General features: G+C 34.0%; 1 pseudogene across 1 annotated transcript; it reads right to left on the reverse strand.

The window, feature by feature from the left end:
• Positions 1–518: 518 nt before the first annotated feature.
• LOC143539712 (agamous-like MADS-box protein FUL-L) lies at positions 519–6,021 on the reverse strand (annotated as a pseudogene). Its single transcript, XR_013136486.1, has 7 exons — positions 5,611–6,021; positions 2,638–2,716; positions 2,357–2,421; positions 2,182–2,281; positions 2,071–2,112; positions 1,474–1,515; positions 519–901 (listed from the first exon to the last, which is right to left on the reverse strand). The product of XR_013136486.1 is annotated as an agamous-like MADS-box protein FUL-L (transcript).
• Between the last annotated feature and the right edge of the window lie 6,825 nt (positions 6,022–12,846).

A 12,846-nucleotide genomic window follows, 5' to 3' on the forward strand; every position in this document is an offset into this window, starting at 1 on the left:
ATGATTTTCAGCAAAGGCGCCGACCGTTGGAAGACCGGGCATCACGGCGCCCACCCCCCATCCACGCCCCTCTGTGGTGTTCACCGCCCTCGATGCCCCAAAAAGTCCCCATTCGCGCCCCATAGCATTGGGTCTAATAAACTAAGCAAACCTAAACGGCTAACATACTAGGGCTCAAATAACTTAACTTACAAAACAAATAAGCCGACTACTCTACTATATTTGTTTAGAAAGGCAAACTACTCTACTAGATAACTCTTAAACATTCAAACTTACTAAATAATTCAAACTAAACTAAACTTAATTTTTATTTTCATCTTTAGTTCTCCAACTTTGTTCTAGCTTCGTTTCAGGATTAACTTTCAATATTCGTATCAAATAACAACACAATATCATCGGTTAGGCCATACTAGGTGCATTAATCATCAACCGGAGTACAAAGTCTCAGAGTTTGAACATATATATAGACTAGTAGCTAGAACCCATTATAAGGTTTTATATATATTTATGTAGCAGCAGTTTGAACATCATCATTAGTACAAACCCAAACTTGACTACTGTATAAAACACTCGACAAATGAATCAGATCAATTTGCCTTAGTAGATCTTATTGGTTAATTAATGTGGCGGATCATCCAAAGAGGCAGCATGGTGGCGGATACCGAATGAGTTTGAGCTAATCCATCCCCTCTCATGGCTGCTCCCATGATCAATGGTCCACTGTTTATAATCAAAATGTATTACAAACAACTTTATTACGCAAAGGATGTGTGCGTGCGTATATGTGTGTGCGTGTGAGAGAAGGAGAGAGAGAGTACCTGGTGGTTGCAAAAGAAGTTGAATGCGGATGAGGCAACTGTAACCTTGAATCTTGTTGCTCACTGTTCTCATTATCTTTCAACTGTGCACATTTAAACAGTTGGAAAATAAACTTAGACTATGTGTACTCGAGTAACACCGCTTGCCAGATCACCATGCAGCCAGGGCGTTAAACTCCAGTTCGGGTCAGGCGCCAAAGGATGGCAAGGGGAGAGCGGCAATGGCTTAACACATTTTTTTAACCGATCAAACCACCCAACTCGCAATTTTTATAAAATATGAATTAATAAATAATTGTCTTTTTTTTAGAACGATGACTTTCTTTATTGTGTTTAGACACCACACTCTCCAATTGGAGAGTCCCGTTGCCCACTCTGGCCAGAATGTTGTCTTAACTGGGCCCACACTGGCTTTAGAGTTTGGTTTGAGCGTCCATTCGGGAAACCATACCTTCGGCTATGATTTGATAGTGCTATGCCTATGTGGCGGTGACGTGACCATTTTTGTAGGAAAGGTTAGTCACATGTCCCATACCTATGTGACGGTAACGTGACCGTCACTTTTAAGTAAACCAATAAACATAGGAACTTTTTTGACGTTTGGATTGGACATCTACTGAAATTGTTAACTGGTCTATTAAAAGAAGTACCATACCTTCTTAGAGAGTGAGTTATTTTTGTCTCGCAACTCCTTTTCCTGTCATCAAACATAGTGCATGAAGCATCAGAAACACAAGATTGAAGTAGAGATAGAAGATGATCTTACAAACACAACAACAAAAATCAACTTGGCCGTCTGGATCATCGTATCAATATAAGTTTTACATCAGTTAACTGGTATCTTTCTTTTGATCAAAAGTCCTAAAACATCGATTTGAAATTCGAAACACTTAATTAATGACGTTAAATGTATTTTAATAGAGGTCCATTGAGAGAAAAATAGTCGAAAGGTTGAACTGTTGACATAAATTTTTAAATGTGATATTATTATTGGTCAATACATGAAACGTGGGATTAGTTAAAGGTGAGATTATTTTCTATATATGTTTTAATGTTCTTATCTGGTATTTAGAGAGTTTTTAAATTTGATAATCATCTTGCATTATATTATCTGTATATATATATAAAACATTTTAACAGAAACTTACACTATGCTTTCTTTAACCTTTAACTCTTTAAGTGCATTTGAAAATAAGTTCCATGTTTTTGTATTGAATCTAAACCTTTGGCAACATAAGAGGTTACATGTTACCTTTTTATGAAGCTCGGAGATGGACTCGTGCATGAGTTGATTCTGCAAAAGATAAGTATAACAACTTAATAATCGTTTTTATACGCATACTATATAAATTTTTGCAGTTACCTTCTTTGTTCGTATTCGCTTAAGAGCTGTCTCGAGTTGTTGCTCCACATTTTGAAGCTCCCTTAGGTTTAACTGCTCTAGATCTTCCCCACCGTAGTGCCTACACTTGTTTAAGTAACATAGATCAACTTAACTCCTAATTAAACCGAGCGAAATATTTTTACAGCAACTGTACCTGATGTTTTTTTCGAGAACTTCAAGCTTTGTCTTGAGCTTTGAGGATTCAAGAGTCCAAGTTGCCTGTGCAAATTTTTTTGATCAAACAGTTAGAATGACAATGCTTTAAAATAAGCGGTTTGGAATAAGTAACTTCAAACCGCTTATTCAAGTTGCCTGATAGCGGTTTTAGTTATCGGTCCCAGACATGTGTAGGCCATCTTCATATACATGTTTTATTTACACTTGATCACATATTGTGATAACATTACAATAAAATTGATGTGTATATGTATGTACCTGTGTTTCGGTTTCAGGAGCAGTAAGCATTTTCTCTGCATACGAATACCTTTCATACCTTTCAAGAATCGAGTCCATACTGCGTGTTTTCAACCAAAACAATATGTAAGAATATGTATTATGTGATCCTATGCAAAATAATCATCTTGAACAGTTTTACTATTGATCAATTAGATACATAGTTGTTTTTAAGTCCTTTAGAACAAAATAGATTCTATACAAGTACACACCTCAAATTCATATAAATAAGGTTTACTAATATTTATAACAAAATAGGTGAATATAAATATAAATATAAATAAGAGAAATACATTTTAAATAATAAACTATTCTAATAATTTATTAAATAATTAATATTTCTTCTTTAATATTATATAAATACGAATTATATTATATTTTTTTAAAGTCAAAATCAGCATAAGTTCATTGACTAGATGCGATTCAGGTTAAGGTTGACCACCTTTGATCGATTGTTAGTAACTAGGCGGAGTTAAAAAAACTCGCATCGATGATATACCTTGTAGCGAGTACTCGGGGAATATTCGGCCTTCTAAACCTACTTTATAACATTGGTACTGCTAATGAAAACGAGCGGAGATAGTAACACATAAGTCTGTTTCGATACGATTTTAGGTCTTTCTAGGGATTTTGTCACTTGAATTTAAAAATCTCTAACCAAATACAATGTCCAACTTTCCAAGTTAATAAGGATTGTCCAAAAATTTGCTACTTCACATAAGCTTTATCAAAATATTTAAAACCATAATCTTTTAAGTATACATTTAGCCTGCTAATGTTTACTTCCAACTCCTTTCATAATACTTCACACATTCTTTGTGTCCAGTAATATAAGTGACAAGCTATTAAAGAATACAGACTCTTAGTTGAAGATCGAGGAGTGAGTCGTTGACATATCGTGGATATATAATTAACATCTACTAGAACCACTATACGACGACTATGTTATCTCTTCCGTTTATCTTTTCACATACCCAATTCATATATTATTTCCAAAAACAAAATGAAATTATTTAAGATAACAAAATAAGTATTAAACATAGCCTATTTGCCCCTTATAGTTTGTTACACTCATGTAAGCAAGACAATACTCCTATTTCCTAAATATCACTTTGAATATCTATGTGAACCCAAAAACGAACTAAAAGTTAAATCCTATGATTTAAGCATTACAAATCTTATTATTGATGTTAAAACCAATCAGAAATTAATATACATATATCAAAACCTGCTTGTGCAAATTGTGCCAAAAAGATATCCGGTAAAAATGGTATCTTCATTTTTTTTTATTAATATTTGCAAGAGAACTTATTTCAACTTGGGAAAGAATATTCTTTGGAAAATTGTTGTTGGAGCTTTGAGAAACCTTGTTCTATCCTCATCTGTATATCTAGATCACATGAATTAACTATTTGGCTAAATTGGTAAGTTCACAATCTATAAGGACACAAGGAAGTAATCTTAACGCTCGTCCCTACGAAAACATAAAAAGGGCCTCAAATCGCTTGAGTATGAAGTTAGGTGTGGCCCCGAATCCAACTTCCCCAAGGTCGGAGACTCGAAGTTCTTGTTTCATCCGACATATCATATCTTCATGCTTTGTTAGAGGCTTCTCTTGGTTTATTTTAAGGGAGTTGGTCTTTTTAGTTTGCTTGGTGTTGTTTTTTTTTTTATTTTTTGGAGTGTTTCAATTAATTAGATGATGTTTTTTTTGGTTTTCTTGGTGTTCCGACCTGGGATAATAAGTTCATGAGCTTGGTCTTACTTCACTGTCGAGAAACAAAAGAAGACTTCCATCTCCAAATTTAATCCCTTCCCTGCCCCCGTCGAGAAATAAAGTCGGCCTTAGTGATCCGACGGTGCCGAATGGAAGGACCGTCGCTCAACGGGTAAAAGTTACTCTAGGGATAACAGTTTCTAGCTTCTTTAGTTTTGATGGAATTAAATTTCTTTCGCCGTCCAGGAAAAAGAAAAAAGAAAGAAAGAAAACTTTGGCCAAAAACTAAATCTTGCAAATGGTTATGTTAAAAAAAACAAAAACTTTGATTTGTTAATATCCAAACAGTTGTATAGTAGTAATCTAGAGATGAAACAAATTTAAGTTTGTGAGTACTAGGTTGCTTATGTACGAACAAGTCACTTAAAGCTGATGTATCATGTATCCTTATCCACCACACAATATCAGTTGAAGAAAAATTCAGTAGAATAGTGTTTTAAGGCTGTTATAGGTTGTAATTAAATTAGATCACACAGCTCAAGAAAACTCTGAAGTTCCAACATCACAGCTAGCTAATCAAACTAAACTTTTATTATCAAACAAATAAAACAGTACACTACCCAGAAAAATAAAATATAAAATATCCTCCCAAAGGTAAAGGGTTTCATAGTAGACCACATATAATATATGTATATAAAATTGGATGCATGCATAAAGGAGAGTGGTTGAACAGTTTTTAATGGATTTCTATCAAATTAACAAAACAATATATATATAAAATAAAAACCTCAAGAAACCACACAAAATCAAGAGGGTTTATCATAATATTGGATTTATGGTTTGAACAAAAATCAAGAAACAAGACTTGGAATCTTGAACATATAAGTTACATACTTGACTCACAAAATTCTTGGATTTATGATTCAAATAATAAATCAAGAAATAAGAAGTTGGAATCTTGAACATATAATATCATGTTAAATACTTGACTCACAAAAACCTTGGATTTAAGGTTAAAACTTTAAACAAAAATCAAGTAACAAGAACTAGGAATCTTTAACATATAATATCATGTTAAATGCTTTTTTGATTATTTTTCTGATTATTTTAAACCAGTTTCAAGGCAAGAAAACCCTGATCTTGATGTGGGTTTTTGCATGTTTTAAACTTGATACTTTATAGAAATTAAAATAGTTATAATAATTATAATAATATTAATAAGAAGAAGATGTGAGGACCTGGAGTGAGTTGAGTACTCAAACAATTTGCCTTTTGAGGAAAACACTATGAGAGCAACATCAGCATCACACAAGACAGAGATCTCATGTGCTTTCTTGAGAAAACCTGTTCTTCTTTTGGAGAATGTTACTTGTCTGCTAATCTTGTTCTCGATCCGCTTCAACTGCACTCTTCCTCTACCCATCTTGTTTAAAGTTTTTGTGCTACAGAAAACCCTAACAAGAAGCAACTTTTTGAGTGAAAAATAATAAAGGAAGAAGAAGAAGATCTAAGAAGACACAGGAGAATGTCTTTATTTGTAGCTATGTTTCTATTTTGGTGTATGTATTATATTATTACCCTCCCTACCTTACACATTATAACCTGTTTCATTGCCATATATAAACAACACAAAAGTATTATTTTATACTTACTAACATCTTTTAGTTCCTTAAAAAAATATATTAAAAGATACTAAGGAGTAAATTAAGGTCTACTAGTAGTATTAAAAGTAATTTATAATGTGGTGTAGTGATAGGAAGTATGAGTATTTTAATGGATACCCAAGTTCAAACCTCAGTTGTAGCATTTTTGGGACATGAGTGGCTCAATGAAGGAAAATTGTGATCTTTGGGATCTTCAGTTCGATCCTGATGGGGTTCGGGTTTTACCACCAGTAGGCCTTCAGGCGGGTGGGTTTTCACTGGACCTGGAGATAACTTGAAGGCGCTTAAGGGCTCTGCACGACTAAGTTGGGCTGGCTGGCAGTGACCTTTTGCCGTTGGTCACCCCGTACGGAATACCTAGACATTCTATGTTTGTTGGCCGTTAAAAAAAAACTAGAAGTATTGAATGCGACAATTAAAGCGGAGGAAAGATAATTGGGTGGGAATACAGGCTCCGATAGGACATGACAGAGATAGTGAAAATATATTTCGATGTGTCGGTTTAGGCTAAGAATGTGAAAGGGGATGAGAGAGTGAGGGTTGCCCATGAAGCTTTGACGTGAAGGAGAGAATGGCGGCTGTGAAAAGTTATGATGCGAAGGAGGAAACTCGTATGTGATCGAGGCATCTACATTGGAGTGGTCTAAATGCTGGATAAGAAATCAAGAGTAGGTTTGTAAACGAACTAAATAGATATTAATATAAGCATGTTCATGTTTGTTCATATAACTTAATCGATCATACGAACACAGACATTTAAACATAAATAAACATTTTGGGTAAAAGGTATTAATTATAATAGTGTCGGAATATTATTTTTAAGGTGTAATTTGAAGAAAAAGAATAATGAAAAGAGAGGATGAGGAAAGAGAATAGTTGCAAAACAATGGGATATAAAATAAGTGGTTTAAGTCAGATGTGTTGTCAAGTTCTCAATGGTTGGATTCTTATCATTGTCTTATTTTGGGGCACAGGTTTGGTTTTGGGGTCATTCAATTTGGGATGGTTAGGAAACAATACTACTAAATCTCCTTTTTATAGTTATACTATAAGTTTATGTGATACTAGTGTTGTTTTTTTGTTTCATCTAAAACTATTTGAACGTATAATAAGGGAAAACGTTATAGAACTATACTAGATAATATGTAATTATAAAACAGATAACAATTTTAAAATAGACATGTTCACAGTCATATTTTATAAAGGAAAAACATTATAGAATAATTATAAACCTTCAAGTTTGTTCCAATTAATTCATTCATATTTTTGTATCAATTAAGTCGCTCAACCTTAATTTTATTTTAATTAAATCATTCAATATTAAATGTGTTTTTAAACGAGGACAGCTGCTATATATATTACGGAGTATTATATGTAAGTGATATATTTACTGATAAAAGAATGTTGGTTTTAATGACGTTTTAGTTTTTTTGAACATTTATTATGAAGGTAAACAAATAGTATTATAACATTTATTGAAAGTTGAATGACCTAATTTAAACAAAATTAAGTTGAGTGACTAATTGAGACCAACTAAAATTAAAATTGAGTGATCTAATTAAAAGAAGACTGAAACTTAAGTAACCTAAACGAGACAAAAATAAAAAAGGCAATTTAGAAATAAATAAGCTCACTGTAACATCCCGAAAATTCTAGACTAATATTTAATATAATACATGCGTCGGGTAAATTATTTGAGTTAGTGGGATAATGATAATAATATAATAATAAAGCTTAAGGGGGTAGCGGGTTTGGTTAATAGAATTAAAGATGGACCAAAAAGGAAAGATGGGCCTCAGGTCCATGGGCTTAAGGGAGTATAAAAACCCCTTAAACCCTAATCCTTTCCGTTTTTATCTCTACACCATAGACTACACCTTGATAAACACACACAAACACTATTCTCTAACCCGAGTCAAGATCCGAAGGTGAAAACCCGAGATTGTTTGTGCTGGAACATCGAGACGAACCAAAACAACATCAAGACTAAACCGTGCTCGTAAACCTACTCGTTTAAGGTACGTTTATATCAAGAACTTGTTCGTTTAAGTTCGGATTTAGCCTAGAAATCATAGATCTGTTTTAGTATGGTAAAGACGAATCCAACGAAGCTAAACTTACTGAAATTGATTACAGTTTGATAGGCTAATTGCTAGTATGAAGACCCGTAACATATATGCCTAAATCGCACCCCATAAACATGTATATTTGGATGAACAAAGGGTTAGGGTTTGTAGGCGTTGTAATTCCGAATCCATTGATACCTAAATCGTGTTATTTGGTTAAGAAACGAAGATTTAATTGCAGATCTAGGATATGTTGACTATATGGTGTTCTTGACGATTTGACTTTGACCTCTGAGTCAAAGTCTGGATAAGATGGGTGTAATTCGTTAAGAGAAGATAACGAATTAATTAACCCAATTCGTTATGGCAAGGTAACGAATTAGTTCACCATTTCGTTATGCCCAAATAACGAATCAGTCTCCCCAGTTCGTTATGATCAGATAGCGAATCACGTGATTCGTTACCCACCCAATTCGTTAGGATAACGAATTAGGCCAGCGAACTAAGATAACGAACCAGACAAGCGAATCAGGTCATGAAAGATGACGAACTAGATTAACGAATCAACTTAAGAAGGATGACGAATCAGATCATATCTGATAACGAATTAGACTGTCATCCAAGGGGCTCGACCCCAGCCAGGGGCTTTGCCCCTTAGACCCTGCTAGGGGCTGCCACCCCTAGACCCCGCTGCCAGGGGCGCTGCCCCTGGACCCTGTTCGTTGAGGGTAATAATTTAACTAGAAACGCGATATGAAAAGTGATAGTAATCAATACGCATAATTGCTATACAGCTAGCCGTGCACAGCCAAAGAAAGGAGTAACCATTAACGGAAGAAGTAACCGAGTTCAGGTGAGTTTCTAGCCCCATTCCTTATTATGTTTTCGGGGTTGTAATAGTAATAGTTCTATGGAGAATATAAATAGTAGGGGTAATAGTAATAGTTCTTTTAATACTTATTATGTGACGTTCCTATTATGGGTATTTATACAAGGTTAAGATATGTATGTATGTAAGATATGTGTATATATTGTATGTCGCTTGATTAACTAGAACTCACTCAGCGTAGCTGACTTTTAGTATGCACGCAGGTGAATATGATTAAAGAGCTAGTATGAGGTTGGCACATGGCATGGATCGAACGGCTGGCATTTGAAGACGGAAGAAATGATGTTTTAATATAATGATTTATGTTATGGTTTTAAAGAAAAGATTAAATGTTTTGTAAGAAACGGTTAAAGTTTTATATTCCGCGAAAGTTTTAATAAACTCTGATTTGTAGAACTGTGTTTATGAGTAAATCCGACGTTAAAGTGAGGCACCGGGAACGGGGCCTTACACTCACATTTTGTGTATTGACCGATAATAATCCTAACTTTAAAAATCACTACCAAATGTCCAATCTTTCAACTATTTTTGTCTCAATGGAGCTCCATTAAAAAACACTTAACGAGTTAGTTCTCAAGTGGGTTAACAGTTGAGATAGCTCCAGAAAACCTTCAATCGATGAGGATAATGCACCTAAACCTCTCTAAATCGTTCTTATATCTTCAACGAGCAGAGGTTAATGGTGATTTATACCCTATTGTGGAGTGCGGCGGACAAATTGGTGGAGGAAACACGAGTGCGTCTACCTCTGCTACACTTCAAAATCCTTCAGGTAAGCCTAATTCATGGTCTGTGCTGGGTTTATTCCAAACCGATTCTACTCCCTCTTCGTCAGGCAGCCTGTAAAGGAACCGATTACACCGCCTGCATTGGTTTCTTCTTCAAAGTCCCATGGCTTAAGGACTGTAAAGAAGTCAAAACAGGTGGTTCGTTACAGTCCAATGTTATCGGACCTAAGGGTGAAGGAATTTATAGACCACAGTCCGATTAATGGTGTCAACTCAAATCGGGTTCTGCCTGCTTGGGCCTCAAAACAATTCCAACAAGTTATGAAAGATGGCAATTGCACTGAGTCGATGAAGAAAGCGGCTGTTCCAGTTGGGTATGAGGATACGTACACCGAGGGATGGGCTACTGATGATGCGTCCTCTATTGCCCCAATTGAAGAGGATATTTCTTTGGTTGCCCATGGAATGTCTGACATACCTCAGGTAATTTCCCAACCGTTAGTGGTTAATAAAAGGCCTCGTACCGAGGAAGAGGTTGCAGAGAAGGTGGCGAAAGAACAACCGAAAAATACTCCTAACATTGTTGAATCTCCATTTGGGGATAAGCTTGAAGGTTTTACCTCGGTAATTAGGAAAAGAAGTAAAGGAAAGGGTACCACCAACGAACCTCCTAAGCATGTCACGGAGTCAAAAATTGTAGTTTCTGATGCTCGAGGTAAGCCTACTGTGAGTAGATTGTTGAGAAAAAGCGGTAATGATAAATCAAATATGGTTGCAAGTGAGGTCAATAATTCATGTACAAGTGGTAATACGAGTGGTGCTAATAATAGTAAGGTGAGGCTTAACTTTACTCAAGTGGTTCATGAGCAAAATGCCCAAGCAAACAGATTTGAAGTGCTATCTGATTCCGTATGTGAAGTCAATCGGTCTGCTGAGGAACCGGGCCCGTCTTTTTCGGTAATGGACCTCAATTTGAGTGTTAAACATAATAAATCGGTGGTTGAAAAAGATAAAATTAATCAGTCGGATCCTATGTCGGTGGAGGAGATTATTGATAATTGTATGGTTGAAAAACATATCCAGGATGATGTGTTAAGTGAGGAAGGGCTTGATGATTTCCAGGGTGTTGTTAACGAGTGTCAAACGGTAGGTGACAACACAAAGGAGGTTGAGGCTACGATTATGATGGCTCGTGAATTGGGGTTGAATTTTGAGGGTATGGAAGATCTTGTTTCGAAGGTTATAGAAGAAGAAGGGTTTAGATCCCGAGGTTGAGGTTTGGTTATCTAGGTCTCTTTGCTTGATGCTTGTTCGGGTGTTCCCTTGTTAGATTTCTAGAGGTTTTTTTTGGTGTTTAGGCAGTCTTGTTTGTTTCTTTGGTTCTGTCTTGGGTTTTTGCTAGTTTCCCCGCTAGCCTTTCTATTAAATTTGCCGTTAAAAAAAATGACCTAAGAATAGTAGTTGTAGATGATGATAATTGAGTCCTTCTTTTTAGGGATAGTACAAAGGATAAATAAATCATTTTAAGTATATAGTGTGTTTAATGGGAAGGAAAGTTACAGATACCTTAGTTGATGTGATCAACTTGACGTTGCCTTCTTTCATCATGTAAGATATGGAGTGATGCATATGTTGGGTTTATTTTTCTTTTTCTATAAAATAGTATATGGACTTAAAGAAGAGTTGTTAGAACAACTCATAAATTGAAACCAAGTGTTAATTAAAATATACTACTGCTTAGAGCATTCTCATCCAAACCCCCATATTATATGAATGAGTGTTTTTATAATTTAAAGAGTGATTTGGGGTGTCGTGAGTAAATAGTTTTTATATTTTAGAAAACGTAATAATTTTCAGTATATTTGAAAAACTATTATTCATCTCCTATAATTTTTTAATATATTTTGAAAATGATTATAAGTGAAGGAAAGAGAAATAGTAATGATAAATGTATAAAAAAGTATTATTTATTTAAAAAGGAGAGGAAAAATGTATTTTGTTTTAGTGTAATTTTGAATTTATGAATAAGGGAGTGGATGAGAATGCTCTTAGAAATTTAAAAATTTGTAGTCAGATGAATCGTGGATATAACTAAAATGTGAAGCAAGAAATTAAAAAACATTAACAAATTTGACATTGAATAAGAGAGATATGACTATATTAATTTACTTATTTATATATTTACTAGTTTTTATACCCATAATATTGGGTTGTTTATGTTATTCATTTATAATATTTATATAATTTTTTAGATTTTAATTTGATTTATTGTAAAGAAGTTAATAATATACTTAGTGTTTGATGAAAAAGTTTCACAATTAAATGAGAATTTATAACCTGGTTTAAAAGTTATATGGGTTTGGTGAGACCCATGACCCTCTTATTTTTTTACTATAAAATTGTTTTTTAATTATAAATAATATTTTTTTATAAAAATCGGATATTAATTTTTAGTATATCCCTACTTTATAAAATTTTCATATCAAATATTTGATGAGATTATTTGTTAATTTAATGAGATGTTATAACCCGTTTAAGGGCTATATGGGTTTGACGATCGATTGAGATCCATACCCGTGAAGTCAGGTTAAATGTATAAGAAACCTTTATTTACAATTAAAACAATTTGATGGCTTGAGAGAATATAATAATGTTTCGTTTATATATGTTTAAGATATTACAAGTTTGACATTAAAATACTACACAATCACATTTTGATGCGTAGTTAATTTTGATAGATTATAACCTCACCTTAAGTTATGGATTCAAGCCTTATTAAGCAAAAGTCCATAGCCTCTAAAATAGTGTACAAAGTCCTTGTTACAATTTACACATGGTTTCTAGATGATTGGTTTTAAGCTTATGTCATTGTTTTCTTTTCTAAAATAGGTACATTTGTATGTTATATTTGATATTTTAAAGTGGTTGACTATATATGAAACAAAAGGTTTGGAACAGGATCTGTGAAATTCTTATGTACATCGTTTATATCCTTAAACAAATATTATGATACCCATATGTCCATGATTTATCTTTAAGATATCTCTGAAGTTTTCTTTTAGATCTATCATTGTTCTTAACCTGAATTGTAGTTTTACATATAAGACTTGAAACGAGACAAACTTGA

This window comes from Bidens hawaiensis, unplaced genomic scaffold (assembly GCF_021521415.1).
Source record: "Bidens hawaiensis isolate Kalapana, Puna unplaced genomic scaffold, B.hawaiensis_p1.1 tig00012010_1, whole genome shotgun sequence".
NCBI classification, from domain to species: Eukaryota; Viridiplantae; Streptophyta; class Magnoliopsida; order Asterales; family Asteraceae; genus Bidens; species Bidens hawaiensis.